Consider the following 25,892-nt stretch of genomic DNA (forward strand, 5'->3'; position numbering starts at 1 on the left):
ACCAACCTTAAGAGCTTAATGTATAAAGCATACTTGCGCAACCTCACTGGACCTTGCAGCTCATGATTAGCACTGCTCACCAAACTTGATCAGTAGCAATAACCATTTGTAATTCATGTTGCTTTTGAATTTGTAAAGCTATGTAACAGAAGACATGAAATGAACAAGTCAGATTAAATTCATGTTTTACTTACCGTAGGCCATGGTCTGTCAAGGTTGGAGCAGTGTAATATGCTGGTAAGTGCGTCTTATCCCACTCTAATCATAGGCTCTTATCCTTTGCATGGGCCAAATACTGCTACTGGACAATAGTTAATTTAGTTCAAGGAGTAAATGTTTGTTTGCTGGTGCTGAAAGTAAGGGTTTTGTTCCTGATGATAGTACGTGTTGCATGGTGTAGCACATGCAACTTACTCTGGGCCCCATTCTGCAATTCTTCTGCCTGATTACCCCTCTGAAGCCAACTAGTGTGAGCAATGCATAATTTGTGTAAGTGCTACTCAACATAAATGTTGCAGTCATACCCTTTGCTATTAAAATTAGTTTAGTATTTACTAGGTTAGATATTAGTTTAGTATTTTAATTTAAAAGATTTTTGTTTACTATTTTGAGCTGTACTATATTTCTTTGATATAATGGAATCTTTTGCCTTTGTCATCAGATGAGGAAAGTCTTCATTTGACATTAATTTGTTTAGCTAAAATCTGAATTCCAACACCCGCCATTACCTCACCCAACTTATTCTTGCTGGCAAACTTCTATACTTTTGTGGTTTATTTTTGTTTGTGTTTAACTATTTATACACTATTAATGTTAGCTTTAGAAGTAAAAATTTAGCAGATCAGAGGGCTGCCATTGCTCCGCGAAGTGATCAGTGCTGAACATGACAACAGTATAGGTGGAGCTGGCAGTGATGTCTGTCGTTAAAGTTACCTAAAAGTTTCCATTACAAGTTCCAGTTTTCAATTGTTTATCACTTTGCCCTTTAACTATTTGGGCTGAAACTTTTCATGCCACATTTGTGCCTCAGAGTGATGATTTTTGCTAAAAAACAAACAAACAAACAAAAAAACCCAGTTTGTTTCTGGGAGAGAGACTATACATTGTTTTGCCATATGTGATGGAGTATACAAACCTCGCACTGGCCAGGAAAGGGTTAATATTCTGCTGTGGGCTCAATCAGCCCTTCTCCACTACACCTGCAATAAATATCAGGCTTGGAGACAGCAATTAAAAGGAAAGAGCACAGCTCTGTTGGAGGCTGGCTGGGAAGGAGAGAAGACTCCAGTTCTCACTCCACGATCAAAGCCTGGCTGGAACTGTTTGAGAATCTGCTGCCTGTCAGAGCCTCCTTCAGGGAAGGTAGACCGAATGCAGGACTATTCTTGTGACGTGATGCACCACCGATGACTTGCTTAAGAGTCAGTGGCCTGCCAGAGATTCACTAAGGGGAAGCAATTGGCCATGAACCCAGGGTGATCTTGTCACACCATCTTCACAAAAATATTCCACGTACTGTTTTTTCCACAGGATCTCTAGGGTGCCATTCAAAGCATAGGATGGGCTGTGTTTATAGGATGAATCAGGATTGTCTAGTTAATGAGATTGCTGTCTGTAGGATCTCTGCCTCATTTGTTACAGAAGTTAGAAGATGAGTAGTGAATGAGGCAGCGAACTACAGGGAAATAATGGAGTGTCTCATGGCTAAGACAGTGGAATAGCTGTAGAAGATATGGCAATTCCTGTAATATCTTTGCGAGATCTTAACACAGAAGACTTATGTACCAATATGGACTAGGGAGGGTAACTACACCCCCTCCAGGAAGTAAGAACAGTGGGGCTTGATTTGGCAAATTCACTCAGGTTAACACCTCCCTCCTGGGGAGTCTTGCCTAACTAGTTTAAACTGGATTCTCTAGAGCCCCACAGACAAAGGACTTTTGGATAAATATCCAAAGTTTTTGAACTGACTCTGAGCCTTCTTTATGATTCAGCAAAAGGACAGGGCCTTTTATTCGAGGGGGCCCACAATTCTTAGGGAAAGGTTGGGAGGACTGACAGTGACCAGAGCCTTTGTTGGAGATGGAGGGTGAGAGCAATCTCTGGTAAGCTTTCTTAGCATAAAAAGCATAGAACATACATACATTCTTTTATTGTTTTTAATATGTTTTCTCTGTAGTGCTTTTACCTAAAGAATATAGGTAATTGCTTGGAATGAGCTGTGTGGTAGCTTATAACTGGGGGCAATTACAGCTGTTCATAAGCTTTGAAGAGAAAGCGAAGTGGAAACTCTGATCTTTTGGGTGTCTGGCTTGCTTGGGAATTCACAGTGTAGGTAGGGGACTCTGCAACCTGGAAAAACCCTTGTCAGGAGGGAGATATGCGGGTCTCTACCCAAAAGAAGTGGGTGCCCCTGCTGGACCACAGAGGGGGAATATCGGTGGTGTTGCCCTGAACTGTGACAATATCATCCTGGAAAATTGGATTCTATCCCTGCCTCTGCCACAGAGTTCCTATGTGATAATGAGCAAGTTAGTGACACCAAACCTTTTGCAGGTGTCAGTAACTAATTATGGGTTCTGTATTTTCTGTATTCCCAATTTGAGGCATCTAGGCTTGATTGGAAGAAGTGCTGAACATACCCAATTGCAACTGAAATTAATGGAAGCCATGCTCTGAACATATAACCTGCTATAAACACTAGGTACTCTGAAAAATTGGACATTTCTTGTCTCAAAGTGAGGAGTGGTGCTGGAACAATTTGTGTAGTCGGGGTGCTGAGAGCCACTGAACCAAACTGTAAACCCTGGATATGATGGAAACCACTTCAAGCCAAGGGGTGTGGTAGCACCCCTACTTACAGCACCTATGAAAGTGGGCACCCAAAATCAGTGGAAACTTCTGTCAATTTTGTCCTTAAACTCTCTGACCTGTAAATCCTCATCTGTAAAATGGGGATGATAATACTAGCTTATTTTACAGGGCTGCTAAGAAGATAAATTCATTTATGTTTGCTAAGCACTCATAGTGACATAGAAAAGCCCCTAGGAAATTAATAATTCTGTGTTCAGTGCAGGGTTTGCATAGTGTGCAGTAAATAAAGCAGGGACCATACACAAATAACGTGGGTACAAAGAAAAACCCGTTCACTGAGCACCATTCATCCTGTGTAATGATTGAGGTCAGGAGTGTCGTGGCAAAAGTAGCATGTGATCACGCAGCTAGAGGCTGTATCAAAATGCATCTGCACAGGGAAGGAAAACTGAGATTGTATGGGCAACCTTAATTTTGGCAGTTCCAACTTCTGAGTTCTTGACTTGAAAGCAGTCTTAAAGTTCTTCTTAATGTACTTTTATATGTAATATGTAAATATGTTGTGGGATTCTTGGAAGGGTCTCGAGCTTCTAAACTTCTTCTTACCTCTCACTTTTTTGATTCTTAAGACAAATCAGCCAAGTAATAAATCTTTCCAAATACTGGGGTTATTGAGTGGTACGGTAGTGTTTTAAACCCATAAGTGTGAGAAAATGCAGGAGCTAGTTTTAGTAACTGTTTCCTCCTTTCCTTTCATTCCACCCCCATTCATCCTTCCCAGTCTACATACAGCATAAACAATCAGCATTCCTTATGCAGCCTGTATCCCTTCTCCCTTGCACATATGACTTACGATTAGAGTAGGTGATAGATACACTCCCATGTCAATTTACCCACATAGCCCGATGATTAACTACAGTACATTTATAAAGGTCTTATAATAGCCTCCTGATTAAGCCATTTTTGTGAGGGAAAATGTTGCCTGATTTATATCTTACTCCCCAGAGTTGTTATGTAATCACAGTTCACCTTCAGCAGAACACAGATAAGAGTGAAATGGGAAGGCAAAAGGGGGATACAGGAGAACGGGGACTACACAGGCATTTTTTTTAGCCTGTCACATTCCATGCTCTTCAGTTTCTGTAACCTCTCTTTATCCTTCTGTGTCAATATGGGTAGTAGAAATATTTGTGTGCAAATGATGGTATTGCAAAGTGTAGGTCAAGCAATTACAAAGTAGTAATTCCCCTGTGGAGGCCTTCTGAAGTAGGGAAACTGAGATTGCTCTGCTATAGCAGAAGTAAAAATTATTGCTGAGAGACCAAAGACCATGACTTGGATGCCTCAGATGTCCATTTTAAAACCAAAGTCAAACACAAGGGCATTGGGAAATGAGATGCTCTTAAACACAGCACAAGACAGGACTAAAATATAGTAGGTAGTGTTGTAATCATAAGAGCATTCTTTGAACTGGAAATGCTGTCATTGGGGACAAAACTGAGAAAGTACAACAAAAGTGAATATCTTTTTCTTTCTCATCACGGGAGAATAGTTCGTTGGTAATGTTGTTACAGGTTGCCTAACACTTTTTCAGTTACAAAATATATTTGCACCCTTTCTGAGACATCCATTATTTGCTTAAGGGACTAAAAAAGTGCCTTTTCGTTCTCCCATGAAATTCTGTTCTGGTTTGGCTAAGATGTGCATTTTTGAAAATCACCAGTTTGTGTTGTCAGTGAAGTCTTGGCAGAAAGACTACAATATTCATATTCAGTTCTTATTTTGGCAAAGGCTGGCCAGCAGCATAGATCACATTGACTAACCCTAGAACAGACAGACAGTTCCCCTGTACAGCACTATGCACAGCACACAGACCCAGTAGCCAATCCCTTCTTGGAGAGATGACATAGGTATGGAGGTAGAGGGGAGGGGCTGGAATGGCCGAATGAAGAGAGGGGGAGTCCAGCACCCCTATTACACCCCTTTGCAGATGATGGATTATACAACTCCTTTTCACAGCCTCCTCAAAGTCTGGTTAAAGTACCTATTTAGGCCCATTTTAAAATAAAATGTAGGGAAATTATCTGTGCTTTTTACTAACAGTGAATAGTAGATGGGGCCCCTCAAAGAAAAAAATCATTGCGGGGCTCTCTGAAGATACCGCTGAAATATTGCACAGAGTCCAGTGTGAGACTTGTTTACATTATAAATAATAGAGTATATTCACAGTGGTCCCATTCTATTATCTGTAACAGCTGGAAGCCCTTATCACTTGTCTGTTGAAAAACTGCAAAAAATGCAAAGTTGATTTTTATCAATTTAAGTTTAATCACAGTAGGACACACTGAATCCAAAATATACATCCACAAACAGACTGAATCAATATAAATAAATAAGGTGTAAATTATGAGTTTAGCTAGTTCCTTCTAGTTTTTGTGTAGACAAGCCCTAAATTGTAAATTTCTTCCTTAAACATTAACAATTTTAAAATAATTTGCAGTTTGAGCTGTTGCTTGTTCTCTTAAATTCCTAATATAAGAACATTGGAAATGAACAGTGTGGATCCTCAAAAGCATATTAAAATAGGCTACTATTTGGTGGATATTATTTTAAAAAAAGAATTTCCAGCCCAGGGGAAGAGTGATATTTCAACATTTTGTTTTTAATCCTGAATTTGAGACCGGAAAAACAAACAAACAAAAACCCCAAACAGAATAGCACAACTTTTTGCAGAGCAAAATGTTTTAATAATTTCTAACATGGGAATTTTTTTGAATATTTTGCTTCAGCATTCTGAAACAATGTTTTTGTTTTGAATCAGTTCAACATTATTCTATGTCTACTGAACTGCTGCAATGTTTCCTGAGTTCCAGTTTCTCATCTGGGCCAGAATCCCTGGCAGGACCTTGATGCAGCATGGTCATGGTGTAAGGATAAGGCCATTTCCTGTATCCATATTGTAAGGCCTGAGGACTTTTTTCTGCAGCCATATTAGAAGAGCAGCAGCCATGAGCAAAGAAGCAGGAAGTCACATCCTCACATTCATCTAAATTACATTATAATAATGTAATATTTGGCTGTTAAAAAGCGATCGTGTCCTAATAGTACCCACCATTACCAGATAAAGAAACAGATCTTAAGATGGTTAAGGAAAACTTTGTTTGATAGCATTCTGTCTGGCAAGAAATCACTTATCAATAGTTGTAGTTGTGAAATCCCTACTTCTTTATGGTTATGTCTTTATGGTCCCCACTTCTCTATTGTTTATCTGTGTGGTCTGTCTGGTTTTTTGATTTTCTGTCTGTTGCATAACTAATTTTGGTTGGTGTAAGTCAGCAATGGAGGTGGGGTATGATTGGTTAAAGAATTATTACAATGTGTTAGGACTGGTTTAGAAAATTGTTCAGTAATATTTCAGTAAAATGCTTGGTTAAGGTACAACTAAGCAAGACTCAAGTTTCACTGTATAAACTAGGGTCCAAAAGGAAGTTCTTTGGAACCAACTCCAGGACACAGCCCCAAGATCAGAGCTCCCAGGCCTCAGCACTTTGCCAATCATTACTGTGCAGAAGCTGGAGTCCCCAGATGACCTGAACCTGACTGGCCATCAGGAAAAGTTCATCTGTCTTATTGGGAGTGGTGAGCATTGTATGCTTAGTGTGTGCATTCTTTTTTTGGTGATTGTTAAATAAATAGAGATTAAGTAGGATATTACTTTGTAAGGCTCTTTCACTGGTAAAAGTCCCCATAAACCCACAGAAGATTAAGCCCTGAGTCCACAGGGAATGGGTGTTTGTCCAGATCCCACAGACAGGTAAAGTTTGATGCCTTTCACCTGGAGTCCTAGGAACTGGGAAAGAGTGAGGGTACCTAAATCAACTGGATTATGCCTTAAGTCCTAGGAACTAGGTAGCGGTGGGATGTCCTAGAATGAACGGTCAACAAATTTAGGGTAAAATTGGGTGCCTTAGAGTGTGTGTAACAAAGAGAATTTTGTGCGGGTAAAATGGGACTCCCTAGTGGAGTGCAGCAAGGAGATTGTGGTACAACATGTGAGATGTAGTCCAGGCAGGGACTCATTCCTACCACACAACCAAGAGCAATTGCCACTCTTAAGCAGGGGGGTACCTTTCTCTTGAAATTGTTTTTTTTAAAGTAAAATTGTACACCTATGGCACTGAAGAAATAGTCAAAAAATCATTTCATGTTTTCAGTTCCTTGCAATGAAATGCAAGATCAATTCTGTGGCTAGTTATGGGTAACTTTTCTATGGGATCTACTGTCTAGCAAGTGATTGGTGCTTTTGGCCCATCTTTAGTGTTCCCATAGGGATGCTTAGATTTGTTTTTGTTTTAAACAAAGAAAAGAAATCATTAAATGAATAACTATTCAGAAAACTTCCATATGTCAGGAAGAGAGAACTGGTCCCCTCACTATTTGGGTTCTTAATGGATATTATCCAGGTAGTTGTAAATTGTCCAATTACTGTATAGTTTTCATTTGTTAATGCATGTCTCCAAGCAGATTTCACCTTGGTGGATGAGGAAAAAATAGTTAACTTTAAATAATTTGGGTGGGCTGGATTATTACATTACATAATGTAATATGCCAAAGTGAGGAAATGTAATTAATTTCCTACAGGAAATTAAAACAATGAACACCTATTTTCAGATGAGAAAGATACTATCAGTTTACACTGATGAAAGATCACATTACATTTTACAGTTTTATGGCTACATAGTAAATTTAATTAGACAGAAAAAGGCCTAGAAACATTGGACCATGCAATCAGACTTAAGCCATTGTACTGAATAATATATTTTTGTCAAATATTTATCTAATTTTTTTAAATGATTTTGAAAAATCCATATTGCATACTTTGGTCTGTTCATAAATGTTCTCTGTGTAAAGAGAGTCTGCAAAGACCTTTCTTAGCTTTAGATGTGCTTTAGTTTTTCCATTTGATGCAAGGTGAAAGTACTGTAACATTTCTGTTTATTCCCTTCATAATTATATACTCCAGACTTCAGTCAGGTTTTGTATTTGCTGCACACACACAAATCTCATTCATTTTCCCACTCAATCTCTGCAGTGGATCTTGAATTGAATGGCTTAGAGAAGCTAGCAAACAACCTTCTCAAATGACACCTGTTAGATGCTGGCACTCTGGATCCTTCTCAGTCAAGCTTGTTGCTTTGGTGTGTGACCTCCTGCTGTCCCTGACAAGTAAACTACATCTAAAATCCTCTTGCTGGACCTCTCCTTGGCATTTGATGCCTTTGAGCACCTGATTGCCCAAGATGCTGCAGGGGTGAACAGAAACACCCTGTAATAGTTCAAGTTCTTCCTCCCAGGCCAAACCCTGAGAGTAGTTATGGGCAACAGTTACTCCAACTCCAAAGCCCTCTGCTGTAGAATTCCTCAAGGCTCAGTCCTCTCCCCACATATTTTTTTTTCTACATCTACAGGATGCCCTTGTGAAAGGTGTTATGGATTGGATCAATGAGCACACAATTGGCCATTAGGAAGTTTTGAGTTCTAATCCTTGCTCTGCCACTGACTAAATTAGTCCACAGATTGGGAATGCTCAATGCCCTAGCAGCAAAATATGCCTGCTCTGTCTTCAACTGGTCAGAAGTGTGAGCATCATCCTATCCGACAAAGTCCTGAGAAAGCATTTATGATACCTAGCTTTGATTATTGCAACTCATGTTTGATAATGAAGCCCCCGTGAAGGAGAAAGATCTAACTGTTTAAAAAAAAAAAGTCTGCTTAGAAACATAGGTTTCTATGATCACCTTGGGCCTCACGCTACACTGGCCCCTCCCCAATTAAGTAGAGGGTCCAGTTCAAGGTCTCTGTCCTGATTTTCAAGGTCCTGCATTGGAGTAGCTACTTGAAATATTGCTTCTTCCTCTGCAGTCATGACCTCATATGACAGTTGTTGTGTTCCACTGGAACAATAAACTTGTCGGATAACTGGGGGGAGGCTTGTGAATGCAGGAAACAGAACTTTCACAGGAGCTGGACCTAGACTATGGAACGTACTCCTACAAGACAAAACTGCGTCCTCATAGCTAACCACTTTCAGAAGCAAACGCAAAATTCATTTCAGTAGTTTCTTGACATAGACACAAACCTTGTGCTCAAACCAGGCATAAAGAAGCAAGCAAACCAAAAAGCTATAAAATAACCAAGCTATGTCTCCTACAGGCTGAGAATGATAAAATAGAGAGAAATTATTTACTTAATACCTAGGTAGATATTTCTTTTTAGATGCCATCTTTTAGATCAGATGTAAAACTGAGGTCCTCAATATTCATCCTTAATAACTCAGTGGCACCTTATTTTTTAATAAGAGGTGGGTGTTAAAGTTCCTGGACAATTTGAGTAATAAAATTCTGAATACTTATATTCTATATGATTTCAACTGGAAATAATCACTAGCTACCCTAAATTGTTGTTTATGATCACTGTGCCCTGTTAGATGCCTGTGGCATCATCTCACAGGTTTTATGATGATGGTAGAGATTTTACATGTAAAATTCAGTTATTGGTCAGATTCTGACAGTATGTCTGAGTAACTCTTTTTAAGTCACCTGGATTTTTCAATGGCTTCATTGAAGTCAACTAGTGGAACTGTATTCAGAATCTGGGCCATGACTGAATTTCCAGACCCTTTTGCATGTGTCAGTTATGAAGTGCTGTATAGCACCCACATCTCTAGAGCTGGGACAATCTTGACAACTTTTAGAAGACGGATAAAGAGAGACTAGATGCACTGGGAGAACCAGAGGATGAAATTACCCCCAAATAAGGCTCCAATTCAGCTCTCCTTACTGAGCTTCATAACCTGCTGAAATCATTGAGAGGTTTGCACTAGTAAAGCAAGAAGGATTGTGCAAAAATTTTAAATATGTTTAACAAAGTTTTTTCTTAATTTGAGTCCCCCTTCCCCACGTTGTGGGATGTAAAAATCTCAGAGATTGTAAAACCCTGGGACGAGAAAAGAGTAAGAGGCATATTTGGGCATCATCATTTAAAATGGTAAGGGAACGTAAGCATTCACTCCACCAAAAATGATCACCATTACTATGAAATACCAAAAGTCAGGCCGTGTAATATGTATCAATCTTACATCTGTTAAATTGAAAAGTAAACAATGAAGAGCAGATTTTATGAAATTACTTCAAATTTATACCAGCATAACTGAGACCAAAATGTGACTCATAATTCCCACAGAAACCATAACTGAACCCTTTTGACACAAAACTAATCTTCCATTTATAAAATGAAATATAATTTATAAATCTCTCATCCAGAGGGATACCAAACTTTTACAAACTACTAAGTGATTTATAAAAATAAATTTATGACTTGATTAATAAGTCTTTAGTTCTGTGGAACAGTTTTGATCCTTTATACAGTCATTCATTTTCTTTTCAGACCACCATGTCTGAGAGTCCACATCAAAACAGAAATTGCTTAAACTGAATGTTAAGTTTATAGGAGCAATAGCAACACACCCCTCTCTCCATAAGAGAAATCTCATCAAAGCTAAGTAAAGAAGGGTGCAGGAGAAAAGTCCCTTTGAGCAAACACTAGTCTTAAACCTTTTCACCCTTCATAAGTCAAGTACATGCCCTCCGACCAATTTAATTCCTAATCCAAACAAAATTTACTGAATGGGAGGGGACGTAGATGAGTGAATCACAAAACATCAGTATTTCAGTTCTTAGCTGTTTTCGGGTGGAAAAAAAATGTTCCATTTACACACAAGGACCTTCAAAAGGGCAGAACTTGACCTGTAATGTTTTCCTAAGAGATGTACTGAGTTGCATTTTTGACTTTTTTTTTTTTTTTTTTTGCCATTCATCTCTCAAACGATAGCACCAAATTAGAAGAAAAGCCTGTAGCCAGTTTTTGTGAAGTGTCTTCAGGTTTGTGCAATCTAACTGCAATAGAAGATACTTTTTAAACTAGCAAATAGTTACAATTAACTCTACTAAATGTCAACAAAGCCCTTGGTAGGGAAGATGCTGCTTTCGTCTTGTGTCCATCTTCACTCTGTTTACAGAAAACTGACGTGACATTTTTGTCTGTTTACAAAGCAGTGCACATGTTTATTCAGCAGTTATCTGGCAACAGATTTGTGTGTGTTGTTTCAAATTAGCTTTTCTTTTATTCCATGAAATGAGAACAGTTTGATTTTATTTAGGCCTTGGTTCCACTTGAGGTTGACTGATTTCAGAACTGCCCTGCTTTAGAAGAAGGGGAAAGTGTATATGTAATCTTTAGATCCCTTGTCATTTTCTTTCCCTCCTTCAACAGGTTGGAGAATTGTTAGCTGGTGCACAGTGAGCAAAAGGTTAACAGCTTACATTCTTCTAATATTTGCACAAGTGTTCAGCGAGACAGAGACTTACAAGGTTGCTTGGGGACAGAGAAGGAAAGGCAGGATTTCACACCAGGGTCGTAAGCTTGTCCCAACCTAGGGTTGTTTTTAGTCATGCCACCTTTGCATATGTTAACTTGTTTATAATCGGATAATAATGCATTATTATTTAAAGAAAATTGCTGACTTGACTGCACCTGTATTTGTTTCTGCTGAGTCAGTCTATCAGATTACATCTGTTTCTCATTATCAAAAACATTGATGCTGATTTCCCCCATCAGCTTCTCTTATCCACTTGTGAAGTCTTCATTACCAATTGTAAGTTTGTGATAGTACAATTCTTTCCATATAAACAGACCATGACAACATACACAGAAGGATTAGAATTTTTTTGAAGGATCAAATAAGAGAAAAATAAGTTATATAAGGAGAAAGCTCTATTCAAAACAAATTTTGAATGATTACATGTGGAATACAGAAAATTACTGGTTAAGGAAATTGCCCTTAAGATGAATGTTCTCTTCCTCAGGTTAGCACCGGTTTAAAAATCATTCTTTAAAGTAGCTTTCTTTCATTTCCTGCTCTGGAAAACAGACTGCTTTAGCCAGAGAGAACAAGCAGCTTTTTTCACTTATGCAGAGAGCGCTGACACTCCTCTTGAAATGAGACTTGATGGAATAATGAAGCCCTTTTAGAAGACATCCTTTGAGTTAAAAAATGAGCGCCAAGGATGGCACCCTTCAGACATACAGTACAGGTCCTCTGTCCTGATGCAAAAAAATAATATAGAGATGAGCAATTTTTTTTATAGTTTACAGAATAGTTTGATCAAAAGATTACAATAAAAAGTAGCGTGTGTTTTGTGGTGGTGGTTTTGGTTGGTATTTTTGCAGGTGGATGGTGATCAATTGTTCTCCATATCCACTGAGGCTAGGATAAGAAGTAATCTGTTTAGTTTGTGTTATGGGAAATTTAGGTTAGATATTAGAAAAAAAATTCGAAGTGTAAAGATAGTTAACCACTGGCATAAGTTACCCAAGGACAGTACTTAATTTCTGATGAAAGAGTTGCCAGGGCTCACGCAATTTTTTTTTTTAAACATTCAGAACTGATGCAGCAAGCAGAGGTTCCAGGTCTCTGAACTGACAACCCTAGAGATGCCAGGGCTCGGCCCTGGCACGCGCTGGCACAAATTAAGCACTACCTAGGGAGGTTGTGGAATCCACCCTATTGTTTTTTTCAGTTAGACAATTATCTGTTAGGGATGGCCTGGGAATACTTGGCCCTGCCTCAGTGCAGGGGATGGACTAGATGACGTCTTGAGGTCCCTCCCAGCCCTACATTTCCATAATTCTGATGTTTTGCTGCTGCTAAAGTCATAATACTGGGCGTCAATTTATTATCATTGCCATGATGATCTGCTATAAAAATATTACATTTTGAAAAGCCATCCTTTAATTTTTACTGTAGTTTTAAAGTGGAAAAGGTCCAAGAATGTACAACTTTTTGGTTCTTTCAAAAGTTGTATACAACTGACAATCCATTGTGTATCTCGACACTTGTGACTAGGTAGTTACAAGTAGTTCTGATTTCAAAGATGGATCCGACCTGAAGATGTAAATTGGACAAATTATTTTAATGTCCAGGTTCCGAATAAAAATCTCAATTACTGCTTCATGTTCAAATAATTTCAGAACATTCTACTGTTTTTATCTAAAAGATTTACATTTTATACAATAATGATGTGGTGGTGTTTTTAGAATACTGTAGTATTTTTATGATGTTATGATGCAACTCTTCAGATGTCGTTGACAAATTCTTGCAGAACTGTGAGGGGCTGAAAAGCTTTGGTGATTGACATTTGATTATTCAAGCGAGCAATGTTGTTTTCTTCAATAAAATATAAGGTAATGCGATTTCAACATTTTGATTCCTGGCTTTAGGCCTGGAATCAAATAATAAGCTAAGAGGGTGCCTGCAAATTTTACTTTTTTAATGAGGAATCTTTTAATCTCTGTATTTGATCACAGATTTTATGCTGCCCTGGTTTTAGTTTAATGATGCAATTAGATTAATCTAAAAATATTCCTACATTATACTTGTTAGTAAAGTATAGCTCTGTTGGTAGGATTCCACTTTGTAAGCTAAGAGACCAGCTGGACTGAGCGAGGCTGTGAGCAGGCGCGGAGTCAACAGGGAGCAGTACCTTCGTAGGGACATTCTGGTAGTGCTGTGCTACTGAAGGTGCTTGCGAGAGTGTTCATCTGAAGGCCCTTCCTCTCATTTCCAGACACTATCCAGGTAGAAATGAAAGATTCCATGTCACTTTTTGACAAGATTAAAGGGTAACTTCTGCATTGGCTAACACTCCCTCCCCCAATAAAACAGCTTCTAGTGGTCTAGGTAGTTCATAAATCCAAAGAGTTTTAAGCTTAGAAAGGACCATTATGATTATCTAGTCTCCTGTATAATAGGACATACAATTTTTACGAGTGATTCCTGCTTTAAGCCCATAACTTTTGGTTGAGTTAAAGAGGTCTAATTTTGATTTAAAGACTTCAATTGATGTAGAATTCACCACACTCCTAGGTAAGTTGTTCTAATGATTAATGACCTGCACTGGCTTTTTTTTTTTTAAAAAAAAGGGGGGGGGTTCCTTCTTTCTAGTCTGTCTAGCTTCACCTTCCAGGCATTAGATCTTCTTATATCTTTGTGTGCTAAATTAAAGAGCTCTCTGCTATCAGAAGTCGTCTTCCCACCTAGCTACATATAGACTATTACCAAGTTACTTAAACTTTTGGGTGTGAGCCATGGCTGAATATATAATGGTTCCTGCACTTGCTTACTGTTACTAGACTACCAGTTTGAGGCACAGAATTGCAAAGAACCATATTGCAGATGCTTGTGCTGGGTGAATCTGGTCCCTTGAAAAGTGCTATATAAAACCAAAGGCCAAGACTTTCAAAATGACTAGTGATTTTGGATGTCTCAATTTTTGTGTGGCCAATTCAAGACACCTCTTAAGGGGGCCTAATATTTCAGAAAGTGCTGAATACCCACCCTCTGAAAATCAGGCACTTCTAAGGTATCTTAAGTTGGGCACCCAAAACGGAGACCTCCGAATCACTTAATTTCACAGCACAGAAAAAAACAGCCCAAATGTCATGTAAGGATACTTCTTACATGGTAACTAATGGAAATCTGTCTCTTAGTATGTATGGGAGGAATAACTACATGGTAAGTGGTGGTACTGTTCTATCCAAATATGTGTTGCCATACTTCTGTCTTCAACACTAGAGTGTTGATACTTTGGGATTTACTGCATGTAATTACTTTGGGATGTGCACAGTCCTTCCCCCACAAAAATATGTGGAGAGAAGCAAATTAAATCAAACTCAGCAGCTTTTCTTCACATCACTTGTATGATGCATTGCCTCCCTCTTGTCTGATGAGACTATCAGGAATGTGGAATGGATGGAAGTGGAAGCAGTAAAAAGATGCTGGTTCTCTAGGGTTTGGGGCAGGATTTACTATGAATCCCAGTTAGGCAAGAAGAGACTTTCCCCTCTCTAATCTATTCAGGCTCCAAATAAAATAAGGTCTGTTTCCTGATGTGCTGCCACTGGATGCTGGGCTGCCAACTATGCTCTATGCGACAAGTTTGATCTTAGTTACATTGGTGTCACTGAAGTGTAAATCTAGACATGTGGCTCTGTAGGGTTATGTAAATTGGAGGATGAATTAATGCTGCTCTCAGCAGCACTAACTAATCCCTGATTTGTGTGTGTGTGTGGATTTTATCCCTGACGGACTTTGCAAATGACTTTCTGTGTGATCTTGGGGAAGTAACTTAGCCTCTGTACCTGTTTCCCCATCCGTAAAAATGAATACTACTTACCCACCTTTGTAAAGTGCTTTAAGATCCTTGGATGAAAGGTGCTAAACATGATGCGAGTTGCTATAGTATTTACCAAGTACAAAATCGTCCACATGTAAATAGAATAGTGACATCATACCAGCGGCATGTAGCCATTATTGCTGATACTGAACTACACCTTTTCAGTGCATTCTGTTGCAGCATGGCAAAGGGCACATTATGGATTCTTTTATGCGAAGCTGACAAAAATCCAGTTTGGATCCTCATGAGAGAGAACTTTTGGTGCAGAAAAATCTCTTCTCCTAGTGCTCTCTGAAGCATCAAAAGTGGTAGATCCAGTGCTCTTTCAGCAGTCTCAAATGTGCTAAGGCTACAATTGAAAACTCAAACATAAATGGAGAACTGCAACTTTGTTCACTTTCACAAGACCAAATGTTGTAAATTTTGTCCAGCTAAAATGTAGACACAGGTTAGTTCACTGAAATACTGTTCAAGAACATTTTATCCTTTAAAAGAAATTTCTCTTGCATCACTGCCAACATCAGTGAGTGCTTGCTTTATTTGTGTATGAATCAGCAGCATCCAGAGGTTTGGCCAGTTTGTGCATCTGACTTTTTTCCAACTAATTGCAATATTTTTCATTCATGAAAACTTTAAACTTTTCTTCGTTCCCCACTTTTCAGACTACAGAATAGCCAGCTCTTCCCTTCATGGATGTGAAATTTTGTAATTGCTATTTGCCTGTTATGTACAGATGTGGAGAACAGAGCTGTAATTAAACGTGTTAGCTCCTGGCAAGCATATCCTGGCAAGCTCCTAGCAAGCATATTTGTATCCCACAGATTTCTGCGTTCCATTTAGCACAGAGGTTTTCAAACTAAGGGGGCAATTTGAAAACCTCTGTGCTAAATGGAAGGCAGAAATCTGAGGGGGGCATATTACCTCTGTCCTTCTGCCCCCTTTTTCCACCACTGTGGCGTCTGTGTGCCTTGGGCGGCTGCCCCTCTCATACCACCCTCGTTACAGCCTTGGTGGAGGAGTTCTGTTCCTTGCAGCAGTTATACATATGCAAAAAGATGACTTCCAGTTTGTGGAAATCAAGAAGAAAATCCCTTTCCATGACTCCTTCCTTTCTCCTTACTTTTATGGGGGAGCAGTTCTCCCTTCCATCATGGGGCAGATGCAGTCTTTCAGTGAGTCTTGTCTGTCCTTCCTCCACAACATACATGCAGGAGTCATCTTGGGGAATGTTCTGCTTACCCTACCCAATGGCAGCACTGTTCTGGAGGGTGAGTAGGCAGTCCTTTCACAGCAAGGCAAACTTTTTATAGTACACTAATTACTGCTGTGCATTTCAATTTCACCTCCGAGCCTTCAAATTTTCATTATGCACAAGGTAGCTGGGAAGCCCAAGATCAGGCGAGATTTGGGGATCATCGAGGAATAATATGGTCTCTGGGGAACTAACAGCATAAAGACTGGGAGTGGATGTGTCATTACACAAAGTAAAACTACTTCCCCCATGTTTATTTCCCCCTCCCCATCCCCGTTCCTCTCACGTTCTTGTCAACTGTTGGAAATGGCCCACCTTGATTATCACTACAAAAGGTTTCCCTTCATCCTCCCCTTCCCACCCCTCCGCTCTCCTGCTGGTAATAGCTCACCTTACCTGATCACTCTTGTTACAGTGTGTATAGTAACACCCATTGTTTCTTGTTCTCTGTGTATATAAATCTCCCCACTGTATTTTCCACTGCATGCATCCGATGAAGTGAGCTGTAGCTCACAAAAGCTTATGCTCAAATAAATTTGTTAGTGTCTAAGGTGCCATAAGTACTCCTTTTCTTTTTGCGGATACAGACTAACATGGCTGCTACTCTGAAACCTAGCATAAAGAAGAGTTCTTGCTAATAAAAGGTGAAGGTTGAGAGGTTACAGATTGCCTTAGACATGTGGTACCTCAGAAAGCGTTTGGTTTGAAGAATGGGTGACTGTTAAAGAGGTTTATTTAACCAACCCAGTTATCCTGTAGCTTATTGGAAGGCAATAAAAATATCCCAGGTCAGAATGAACTGTTATGAAAATCACCACTTTCACAGTGTTTTCTAAGTAGCAGAAAACAAATTAAGAAGAAATCAGTTCAGTGCAGCTACTGGACCCTTTTGCTCTTTTGGTCTGTCTTGTTGGAGGGAAACAAACAAAATAAAGCCCCTGACATTGCCATGATATTTTGAACCTTTGGGGCTCAGAAATGTAGGATTTGGCCCTTTGTGGTGATTCTTTGTTTTTAAAGTAGTTAAAACCATAGGAAAATGAGTTTAGCAGCTGTCAAAATTAGTACAACCCTGGAGAGTAATAAAAAAATAAAATAAAGTGGAAGTTGACACTTCAAAATAACATCCTTGGGATATGTGACAACACCCAATGTGTGTGTTTCCTGACGCACCAGGTACGTGTGGTAGCACTTGAGTATGGTAATCAAGTTAAAGAGAGACAAGCTGTGTAAGCTCCAAAACCATACAATCTTGAAAGAAGAGTAAATCTGTGTGGTATGGCGGGAGGTGGGAGAGAGGAGTGAGTGTGGTTCTGTCTGCCTGTCTGTCTGTCATTATTTAGAAAAATGTGTATTTCAGTTTGGACATACAAAAGGCACCTTTCACAGGTTGTATGCACTTTGACTATATTTATAGCTACTATGTAAGTGTGTGTATTCGGTTGTAGCCCTCCTGGTCCCAGGATATTAGAGAGACAAAGTGCATGAGGTAATATCTTTAATTGGAAGATTGAATAATGAAAAAAGAATGAAGTATTCTTCTCTCATTTACTTATACTGGTGTACCTCCACTCACTTCATTGAAGTTACCCCTCATTTACACTGATATATTATTTGAGAGGAGAACAGGGTTCAGAGGGCAAGACTCTCTAGTACAAACTAGTCACATTATGCTGCAGAGGGCTGGAAAATGTCTAGATCTGACAGGCTGAGAGAACTCCAGTGTGATGGAACTCTGTTAGGTATGTTGGCTCTGCGCCGACATTTGCATGATCTCAACCTTGCTCCAATCAAAGGGTATGGTGGAGGTAGAGGTAGAGGGCATGTAGCTGGTATTCCCTAAAATATTTTTACCTATGCTAGAGCAAGAGCCAACACACAGCACAAATCTACTGTGGGAATGAGGGAGCCATAACAATCTCCCTATCAGGGAGCTGTCCCAAGTGGCATTCTGCTGCGCCAAGTAGAAACTCTGCATAGTAGAGAATCTGGGCCAGAGTGTCTAGGTACTTCAGGGAATCAAACGAGAATAACAGATCTCTGTTGATTTTGTATCTATTCATTAATGAAATGATGAAAACAATCATATGAATTTATAATAGCGGCTTGCAGAATTATCAGTTTTTCTCTGTTTCTCTAAACTAAACTAAAATCCAGGAAATAATAATTTCATTTTTAAAATAATTTGTTCCAAAGAAGCAGTCTTTGAGATCCAAGTCTCTTTCATCCCAGAGTGTCTCTGCAGACATGGGGTACAGTACATGCAGTACAGTATCACCATTCATTCCTGTCCATTGTTTGTTCTTTCTTTAAACCCTGCCTGGTTATATTCCCAGGTATGATGTCCTGCCATCAAGTCGATGATCAGCCTTTAGGTCAGACTGACTTTGGTTGTGTTTGCATTATTTTATTTAGCATTCTATCATCGGCTTATCTTCTGTAGTGTCTCCACCATCCTAATCTTGTTGATTAAAGCCAATCCCATACTCTGACTTCACATCCTATTCTCATTCTAATTTTTTCATTTGTCATTAAATCATTCCACTTTAAACCTGCCATCTTTTGAAGAACTCTCATCTCTACTGTCTACAGCCTTCTGATGTTTGTTTAATTTAAGGCCTCTGCTTCCAGACCACAGACAGATACTGTTTGAAAAATTTTAACTTTGGTACCAAATGTAATGTTCTTATCAGTCTATAATATTAGTCAATTTCTGTAAAGCACTCATAGCACATCTTTTAACCTCACTGTTGATGAAACTATCGGCATTGGTCAAGTTTACTACATATACATAAGATTCAATTTTTCAATGACTTTACTGATGCTATATTTCAATACTTTATCTATTGTCCCTTTTCCAAGATGCAACCACTTGGCATTTATTGTAAGTCCAAGTCAACTACACCAGTTTCCCAAGGTGGCAAGGAGTATCATCACTGATTCAAACATGTCTGCCAGTTGTACAATGTCATCCGAAGAAGTGAAAGAGCTTAACTCTAGATCATCGAATATCCCTCCAATTTATCTAACATTCTAAATGTCCAGTTTAAGAACATGGTCTTAAGCCAGACTTTGACTTTAAACAGTTAATTAATTTTCCACCAATTTTTACAGCACTGCAGCAGTCTTCCTGCATAGCTTTTATAATTACAATTCTCTTATTTGGAACTGCATATGATTTTGCAACTTTGCATGTTTCCTACCAAACTGAATCCAAATGCTTTTGTGAAGTCAGTGAAATCCGTGAATATCTTTAATCCCCATTCTTGCTTTTTCGCATGAATATTTGGTCAATATAACTTTAGCCTGGTGTGAAGCCATACCGTTTCTCACCTACAACTTCCTCTAAAACCGGCCTTAATTTGTAGACAACTACTTTCATCATTATTTTCCCCAGTTCTGACAAATGTATAAGTCTAATTATTTGTTTGGATCAGCAGGATCTCCTTTCTTTAAGACTGGTGCAACTATTGCCTTTAGCCAATCATCTGGTACCTCTTCTTGCATATTTTTTTCTAATATTTCCATAACACTTGTCCCGCCAGCTTTTAGCGTCTCAATGCTTATATTGTCTATCCCTGCAGCTTTCCCACTTTTTAAGTGCTTCAGTGCAGTTTCTATTTCTTCTTCTGATGGTGGGTCAGTGCTGATATCCATTCAGCCTTGCAAGCTGCCCTGTCCATCTAGCATTTCTAAAACACTTGCATCTGGATGAACTGCAGGGTTCAGCATTTTGTCAAAAGACTCCTTTCATATTTCCAATACTTATTTTATATTTGTCGGTTCACCAGTAGCCTTTTTTACCACTTGCATTGTTGGCTTGATTGTGTTTCCGTATGACTTACTTTCTTGATGCCTCCTCTAGTTGTTAAACCTCTTCTTTCCACATCTTTTGTTTGTCCAATCTTTATGATTTTCAGTGCTTTGCATAATGTTTTTACTTCTTCAGCTTCTCCAACTGTTTTGGCTTGTTTATGCTTCTGCTGGAATGTTCTTTGGCCAGATTTTCCTTGTTTGCTTATGTCTTCCAGTAATTTTCTTCACTCTACGTTGTGTCAGTTCCTTGAATATTTCCCATCCAGTCTGTAGTGAGATTTCTTCATCATCATAAATTGGTTGGAGAATATTTCAGGCCATCCTCACCTTGCATGCCTTCCTCAAAGAACTGTCCTTATCAAGTTCAAATTTGGCTCCAGTTGCATTCATCTTTTTCTTGGACTTTAATAATAATCTTTCCAATTAGTAGTTCATGATTACTGCCACATTCAGCACTTCTATAAACTCAAACATCTAACAGTGACAGTCCAGCATTTTACTGATGATGATATGGTTAGTCTGATTTTTTTTGTTTGACCATGTGGTGAGTTCCCTGTAATCTTGTGCATGTCTTTGTGAGGAAACCAAGTACCCCCAATAATCAGTTGTGAATCTCAGAGAAAGCTCTTTACCATCCGTACCGCATTATCATTTGGCATCCTGATGCTGTGTAGTCCAACATCTATTCATTTGCTGACCATGTTTGTTACCAACCTTTGCATTCATATCATGATCAGGAATCTTGTCTACAATGCTATCCAGCTGTGGATAAAAGCCATCCTAATCTTCCTTTTCTGCTGCGTTCTCTTCTATGCACCTCTTGATACATCACAGGAGATGACAATTATGCATAGTTTATTGTAGGCAGTAGTAAACCTTGCTATGTCAATCTGTTCAGAAACTGGTTTCCAGCTGTTTGTTGAAGTAACATGTTATCTTCGTCACTGCTACAGCAGCCTCAGTTCTATGCTTTGTTTGCCCACTTGAATGTCTGGAGTAGAGGAAAGTATAATTTCAAACTGTCAACTCTCCTGTACCCAGCCAATGTGACTCCTGTGTGGCAGCAATAGAAAGTTGTAACTGCCTTACTCCTTCTTATGAGCTCAGTCTGTCCTGGAGCAAATAGAATTCTAACATTCCAGTTCACAATATGTGTAGCTGTTATCCAAAATCTATGACCACTGCCATTTGTTAAGCCTGGGTCAAAATCCATATAAATCAATTTAGCTTACTGTATTGTTTGTATAACAAGTGAGTTTTGGATGAGACCCAAGTACGAGTCTTGAAATGTGGATATATATTCAAGGCTTTAATACTTTGTTTTCTAACTGATTCTTCCAGAAACTTCAAAATAGATCTAGTGCATGGAATTGATACTCTATAAGGAAAAGTACATCTCATACTCTATAAGGAAGGCCTAAACAGGATGATAGTAAGGGCCCCTTTGGTTATTTTCACTCTTTGGGGCTGGAGATTTAAAATGATATTTGCCTTGGGTTTTCAGGTTGTCCTCTGGTTTATAGTTGGTTCTGTCACTGCCTCGCTTTCCTCATTGGTACTGAATATTTAACTTGAAATCCTCTAATTAAATATTGCACAATTAGTCCAAAGGCTTGTTTTTATGAAATATCTGTGTTTGTAAGACTAAACTGTGCTTTACTGTACAGAAGTATCTGAAATTTGCAGCAGCATCACAAATAAAATATTTTATCTTTTGATTGTATCCCTCTCCCTCACCCTTTTGTCTTCTAATTTGTAAGTTATTTGGGGTAGAGGACATATCTTCTGTATGTTTCTGTAAGACCTTGTACAGTGGGGCCCTGATCTGATAGGAGTCTCTTGGTGTGTGTCTCTTGGTCTGTGTGTGTGTGTGTGTGTGTGTGCGGTGTGCATATGCACCGGTGTGAACTTAGTCATGTAACACATTTCAGTGTCTCAGTTTCATCATCTGTGAATAAAAAACACCACCTACCTCATCAGGAAGTTGTGAAGTTTAATTCATGCTAATGAAACACTGTCAAGTATTATGGATGAAAGGCATTGCAATTATATATATATATATATATATATATATATATATATATACACATTTTAAAAAAAAAAGCATTTCAGAATGCACTTTGGGTTTTCCAGAAACTACAGTAAGTGTTCCAAATAGGAAATGCACCCAATTCTTTGTGGGCTTTTCTGTTCAATTTTCTTTAATGTAAAGTACTGAGGGAGGTTCTACTTAATCTTATTTCCCGACCCCCACTTCACCACCTTATTTCAGACTCCATCCTGACCAAAACTCTGTCCAGAATCACCAGGATGACCTGATTCTGAGAGCTACATTAGGGTTTCAACAACATAGCTTTTAGTTCCTGCAGGTCCTGTTCTTTAATTGATTTGTTTACTTTTCTGCTGATGTAATGAGAATGTTGGAAGACTTCAGCTTCATATTTAATTGCAAATATTATGGGGCCACAGCAGTCAGCTAGGGAAATCTTGTAAATGGGCTCATTTGCCAGTGTGCATTTCTTGTGTACAACACACCACAGCTCTGGCTATTTCTTTTAAATTGTTTGTTTTTAGCATCACAGTTTAGGAGTAGGCAGCCCTGCAGAACTAACCAGAGGAAGGATGGTCCTTTGGTAACTGTGGACTGGGACTGAAGAGAGGTTTTCAGTGCCTGGTTCTACTACATGCTTTGTGACCTTGGCCAAGTCACTTTGTGCCTCACACTAGTGAGGAGTTACAATGACAAGAAGTTACCTTGAAGTCAACAATTCTGAAGTGGGAAAGAATTATTATTTACATTTTACAGATGGGGCCTGAGATAGAGAGAGACTGAAGGCTACACTTTGATCCCCTTACTCACACTGGTCAGTGCGTGCTTGCATGAGTTGTCACACTAAATTCAAAATGCTTGCCGTCAACAATAGTACTCCTCTATAGCCCAGGAAGCTCTGAGAGAAATTCTTCCTTTCTGAGGCACAATGCCTCTGGATTCTCCAGGGGACACAGGCCTATGCCTACAAGCCACAATTGTATGTCAATATTTATTTTTCAAAAGTAACCAAGCACAAGTAACATTCAATATAGTCTTCACTCCCCTGGAATGCTACCTACTGTAGAATTAATTTATTAAGAGACGAGAGAGACTACAGCAGACTGCCACCTTGAGAAATGTCAGATAATTGCTTCCAAACTGTTTGACTAATTAACTTAGATGCCTATAGGCTTCTCCCACAACATTGCTCTCACTCGCTTCTCCCACAGCATTCCTCTCACTGTCAAAACAGGGAAAAACCCAGTATCTTCACTGGTTTCTGATTTTCTTTCTTTTTTTAAAGTTGAGGCAATTGGCATTGTAAATATTTTGAAAATGACACTCTCTCTGAGAAGATCTCTTTCAGCGTATGCAAGTAGATCCAGTTATGTCAATTTGTAACAAAGCCATCCATTTTCTCCCCATAAATGCTTACAATAACAGATCAGCATATTCAATTAATCTTGTTAAAATTAGCTCATAGCCAGTTATGAAAATCTGTTTGTTGCAGCATCGATCAGCTATAAAATTATTTATTGTATGGTAAGAAATTTTTAAAGGGTGAGAGATGGAGTTTCGCAGGTGACCAGAGCACATATCTCTGTAATTGCTGAGCTGTTTACAACATATGCTATTTTTTTTAAAATAAGCACATTAAGTATTGATGAAAGAAGCCAGGTAGAAAGCCTACTAGGTATAACATAGGCAGTGTGGTTGCTTCACTGCATTTAAGTGCCTCAACCCTGATGTGCATTAGCAATATCTACCGTAATTTAGTCTCTGTCACCATTCATCCCTAAGCCTCTGTTGAGACTTCCAGTTGTTATGCCAATTGTGCTGATGGGTTTTGTCAGACAGACAACAATCCGAAAGGAACTGAACTATTATTGCCAACTAATTTCACATAGGCCACTGCCCAACCATGGGATGCTGACTTTTAGTCAATACACACATGGGTCTAATTCAAACCTGTTCCATATCTAATCACCCTTAAGAATTAAATCCTCCATAAATGCAGAATTTTCGCTGTGTTGAATAGCTAAAGAGCGAGCCAACTAAGTAAGTGTGTGTGTGTGAGAGAGAGAGAGGAAGAAGAAGAAGAAAAAAAAAAGAACCTCCTACTTCCTAGTACTCAGGAGAGGGGAGAAGAAAAAAACCAAGATTTCCCCCACCAGCTTGGAGTAGAGAGAGTAAACAGCATCTCGAACAATGTGTGTGGAAATTTCACTCTCTCAAAAGTAAATGGTAGGTGGGGAAACCAGACAGGTCGGGTGCTGGGGGACGCAGGAGAGAGAGTGCAGCCCCCCCACAGTCAGGCGAAGGGAGAATATTTACATCTCCAGGAGATTGAAGACAATTCCATCATAGCTTATTCTGGAAGAAAGGTGTGTGACTTGATATAAGTTGCATCGTTTGTATGGAGTGTCAAAGAGGTGATCCTAGTTCAGTCTTCATCTGAATAAAAGGTAATCCGTAATCCAATAAGGTTATTGGAATATGAACTGCTCAGTCTGTCCCATGATATTGAGGGAACAGATATCGTCAATGAGTTTAAGGGAAGGATGATGTATATAAAGACAGCTTTGGTTGTCAGAACATGGTGTGCCTATAGGAATCTTTTTTTCTCTAGCCACATTTTTATTACTTTTTTTTCTGTCAGAGGTGTTATGGAATATGTCTTGATAATTTGCTTTCTCCCCATTGTTTTGCTCAAGTTAAGTGCTACATCAAATTGGGAAAGAGGCGAGTAGAAAAACACTAGCAAAGTTTATTATAATCTTGGTGCAGTTTTAAACTGTATCATCATGACTTCTCTGAGCAACAGACTTTATTATTGTGTATGTCAGGCTGGCCAGGGTTTGGCTCTGAGATGTACTTTTGATTGGTTTAAATATGATCCTGTTATGTACTGTTTAACTGGGATACCAGGTGTCTGCTATAGGGTTGGGAAATAGACAATGGATTCTTTTTAAACATTATTTTAGCTAATATTTTATTTTGCACATGTGTCTAAATTTGGAGACAGCTGTGCTGAGGACAGAGCTGCTGAGAATTACGCTGACATCCTAGTTGGTTAAATCAAGGTTCTGATAGTTCAAGCTTCTCAGCTAACCTCAACTGCTGTGGTGGTACACAGGCAACAAGGCAGTCACTCGGGGACCCAAACCATATAGGATGTTATAGCACATCAACATCTTTTCATTCTACCCAGAAACAAACAGGAAGTTGCTGCAATTGTTGGAGAAAAAGTAATGTGGTCCCTGTGGTCAATATCCTTTTGATTCCTTGACTCAGAAGGATTAAGAAAATCTGTCAACCTAAGAATTGGGTGAAACTGCTTTGGTTGCATTAGTTCATGTTCTTGTCCCACTAATGGACAAAACTGAAAGGGTGAAATCCTGGCTCCATTGAAATCAATGGTAATTTCAACTGACTTCAATAGAACCATGATTTCACGCTAAGTGTTTGTCTGTCTTCTGAGTGTTTGAGATTTGTTCTTAATACCTTAGACTGTAAGATTTTGTTGACTGACTTTCAGCCTCTGACAAAGTTGTGTGGAGTTACTCATGAGTGGCTCTGTTCTCATTTTCTTGTTAAAAGCCAAAGGATAGTTGTAAACAATTTTCAGAGTAGCAGCTGTGTTAGTCTGTATCCATAAAAAGAAAAGGAGTACTTGTGGCACCTT

At 39.0% G+C, this 25,892-nt stretch overlaps 1 long non-coding RNA gene across 1 annotated transcript in view; it reads right to left on the bottom strand.

Moving 5' to 3' along the window:
* LOC140910543 (uncharacterized) overlaps positions 1-25,892 on the bottom strand; it is a 57,170-nt gene extending 31,278 nt beyond the window's left edge. The window contains exon 1 of the long non-coding RNA XR_013635714.1: positions 7-25,892. This is a non-coding gene — a long non-coding RNA (uncharacterized LOC140910543). The remainder of the gene's footprint in view (positions 1-6) is intronic.

Source organism: Lepidochelys kempii, chromosome 4, assembly GCF_965140285.1.
Source record: "Lepidochelys kempii isolate rLepKem1 chromosome 4, rLepKem1.hap1, whole genome shotgun sequence".
Taxonomy (NCBI): domain Eukaryota; kingdom Metazoa; phylum Chordata; order Testudines; family Cheloniidae; genus Lepidochelys; species Lepidochelys kempii.